At 33.3% G+C, this 3,987-nt stretch overlaps 1 pseudogene; it reads right to left on the reverse strand.

The window, feature by feature from the left end:
• Positions 1 to 1,974: 1,974 nt before the first annotated feature.
• LOC111693006 lies at positions 1,975 to 2,345 on the reverse strand (annotated as a pseudogene).
• Between the last annotated feature and the right edge of the window lie 1,642 nt (positions 2,346 to 3,987).

Below are 3,987 nucleotides of genomic sequence, written 5' to 3' on the forward strand. Positions count from 1 at the left end.
AAAAGGTTTATTTTACTGTGCCTGTTGGCGAGGATGATGTTATTGGCAGGATTCATGAAGCAATAGCGGAAATAAATTAAGCTAATTTCTGTTCTGTTGTCAGGAGATTCTACCACATATTGCAGAAGTGTATTAACAAAAATGGTAATGTTTTTAAAGGTTAGCCAAAGTCAGAAGGATCTTCGTTTTTGCTATTTCTTATTTTGTATGGATTTAAATGGATTTTAATGGTGTTAATATTAAACAAAAAAATTATAAATTTGAATTTTTCTTTACAAAATTTTCCGAAAACGGCTCCGCTTTCGAGATTTTAGTTTTCTACATTTTTGTTTTACTTTTTATTTTAGAATATATATCCGGCCGCTGGGGAGTGAATTTTGACTCACCCTGTATTATTTAATTTGAGATTGAAATAGCTACACGGGCGACTTGTTCATTGTTTCTGTTTCTTGGTTCACTATTGTGTCGGCTTGAAATCTTGTCTACCATGTTTGTTGCTGAATGTGTTGGCTTTGGGTCAAAAGAAACCTTATAAGATTGAAGTGTATTTCAGTTGCCATGCTATTACTGAATGTGTTGGCTTGGCGTTGGAAAAACTTCACATTAGAAAAAATCTCGGCTACCATATTTGTTAGTGATTGCGTTGGCTTGAAATTTAAAGAAATTTCGGCTGCATGTTTGTTAGATAACGTATCGACTTGGAATTGAAATAAACATAATGGGATTGAAAGAAATCTCTGTTGCCACGTTTGTTACTAAATGTGATGGTTTGAAAACATCTGAAAAGATTCAAAGAAATATCGTATGAAGTTTGTTGGGTAATGTATTGGCGTGGGATCGAAAGAAACCTCATGAGATTGAAAGAAACATCTGAAAATAATTATTTCAGGTCATGTTTTCAATATTTCCCTAGGTTTTGTATATTTTCAGAGGTATTTTACGTAATTTAACTGATCAAAACCACGGCAGTCCACTAATCAATCGAGGTATCAACGACAGATTTAGTCCATGACGGGAGCTATCCTTTAAAATCCTTTTATATGCATGTGGTCCTATTTGTTATTCCATATTTCATGAATATATGTAACGCATATGTAACGTCGGCTTTATTCTTTTATTTTCAATAAAAAATATTAACTCAGTAAAAAAGTGCTAGCCAAGCTTTCGATATTTTTCATTTATATTCAATCTTTATTAATACGCAATTTACTGAATAAAACAATGTACAGACCGACACAGATAAGTTTGCGTCTGAGGTATAGCCCGTACTATATTTGTTGAGATAAAATTCCAAGAAGACCCCTGCGTTACTTTCTTGGAATTAACCACATTCGACACTCGAGATAGAAAGACATTGAAGGAAAATTTCCAGGCACGTCTAGGTAAATTGTTATAGTAGTTCCGATATCAGAAGTCTATTGGCTTATTCTTTTCTTGCAATTCTATCTCAATAACAAATATTGTACAGACTGTAGCTCTGGGCATAAATGCGAAAATTATTTGTATCAGTCTGTATATACTCTTACAACCTGATATGTATTTCCTTCATTTTTAATTCTTTTCACTGGTGGAAAAATACCCAATAAACAAAGAAAAAATAATAATATGCTGTCAAATAGAGAATACGTGAACCTACATATCTAGGGTTTTAAATCGACAAATAAATCCAGAAACAATTCGGGAATGCAATTTACGAGAAAAAGCAGTAATATCTATGCAATTACAAAATAAATATTTCTTCAAATACCTNTATTTTGGACCTGGACTGTAGCAGCATTGAAACGAGCAACTTTGCATCAATTTTTTAGATTTGAATGAGACTGATTTACCTTGTGGTCGATATTCTCCCTCATTCCCCTACATAAATCGTATTCAAAAACAATTATTATTATTTATTCATAGTTTGATACAATCATCTCGTGGAAAGAAACTTATATTGTTGCTCTGGGTAGTATAAAACATGGATATACTCACTTCTCGTCCAACCACCAAGGTAGTCTCTCCAGAGGTTTCCAAGAAGTTGCGGGCACCTCCACCGACACGTCCGGAATAGGTCCATGGGGGCAGTAAGGCACTCGACATCCTGTCACAGGGTGTATGTAGTGCTGGATATCCCCCGTTTTCTCGTCAAACCAGTGGCTGATGTCCTTTCCCGCCATGGCTATCAGAGGTTTCACACAGCTCTCTCCTTGGTGTTGTTTGAGGAGGGGAGTTATGTTGAAGACCTTCCCCAAGAGGGACACCCAGCAGTCCTCGGGCGAGTTGTGGACAACCACTTCGAAGGGGGCATAGTAGTGGTGGTGATGGTGGTGGTGGTGGTGATGGTGTTGTCCTGGCGATGACATGATGTTGTAAAATAGTAGTAAAGTTTAACGAAGATATATTTATGTATAATCTATAAATTGTCGAAATGACAACTGATTGACATTCTCCAAAATAAATGAATTGTCATTGACATCGACATGAACAATTCTTTGGTAAAATTGAACGAGTTTTTTAATTCATACGCTGCTATAAAAAAAAACTTTTTAAATCATGTACATCCGGTTCGAATATCGTTGAAAATGATTGAAAGAAAATTGTATGTGTATTGAGGTTTATGATATGGTCTTCAACCATTTATCGTTAAAATCTAACATTAATATTATGTTATAACTATAGATGCAATTCAAAAAGTCAAAAATAAATTTTATTATTTCGAGCTGCGATAAAAACAATGATAAAATTAAATAAATTAAAGAAACGCAAAAATATGAGCCATTTTAGTGTGTTTATTCGCAGTTATTTATAAATACACTGTTGTTTAACAAAAAGATAAAAGTTAAAATAAGAACCTATAAAAATAAATTAATTCACTTAAACATTTCTTTACTAATATCTAACCAAAAAAAAATTTTTTCGCAAATTTGAATTTCTTAAAAATTATTGATTAGCTAGAAAGCCATTGAATTTAGAAACTTTTTTGTCTTGATATTTTTTTCGTAAAACGCAATAATGCTTTTGAGGAAAATTGTGAATCATGATATGCATTAGATCACATTTTGACATTTTTCTCGAAAACATTAAAAAAAGTATCGAGTCACAAAAAAGTTTCTAAATTTAATGAATTTCTAACGGACTAATAATTTTTAAGAAATTTAAATATTCGACCAAATTTTTTTGGCTTCAAAGACAAGAGGGTCCACGAAAAATTGTCTCGTATCGTCATGTACCAAATTTAGTGATTCTCGTACAACAGGGTTCTGAGAAATAAAAAATTGATTATTCTTAGGGGCGGATTTCAAGGGGCTGTAACTCCGAAAGAGGGGACCACTGGGTCCCCTAAATTTGTCTTAGGAATATATGACCAAATTTTATTGCATTAATTTTGGGACACTCTGTATAACTTTCAAGTTGGCACGTTGTGGCAGATAGACTATAATATTTTCTAAGAGTAGAGGGGTATAGTTAAGATTTATTTTACAATGCAGATTAAAGTTTTTTTCTGATTTATGAAACTTAAAAATTAAAGTAACGTGGCAAAAAATTTTACCTGTATTTTTTTTAGCATCAAATCATTGGTAATCAAAAAAAAAATATAATAAATCGAATTTTCCCAATTTTTCAACAGTATTAGAGTGAAGATCTGTCATGGTAAGGTTTTTTATTTCATGAAGGACTCAAAAATTCATTTCATTGGTATTTTTAATTGTTTCCTTTTTTTAAATTTTGTAATGTCACTTTTTGTTTCAGCTAGACATTGTCAATGCCCTGAGCAAACGGTTGGCTGACCACCCATTATCTTTCGCGAGGAAGCTCTAGGAAGATACTATCTAGAATAAGTCGCGTGCCCCGTGATAATAGAAATGCAAATCGCTTATCGCCACGACCGTCTCGAAGACGTAGCTTGCCGAGCGTGAATCCTGGGACTACCACCTTCCGTTCGAGGATTCTTACTGCTTTCTTTTCCTTTTTAATCAGGTAATGAGGATTTTTTTGTAATAAAAA

This window comes from Anoplophora glabripennis, unplaced genomic scaffold, assembly GCF_000390285.2.
Source record: "Anoplophora glabripennis isolate ALB-LARVAE unplaced genomic scaffold, Agla_2.0 scaffold6371, whole genome shotgun sequence".
Taxonomy (NCBI): Eukaryota; Metazoa; Arthropoda; class Insecta; order Coleoptera; family Cerambycidae; genus Anoplophora; species Anoplophora glabripennis.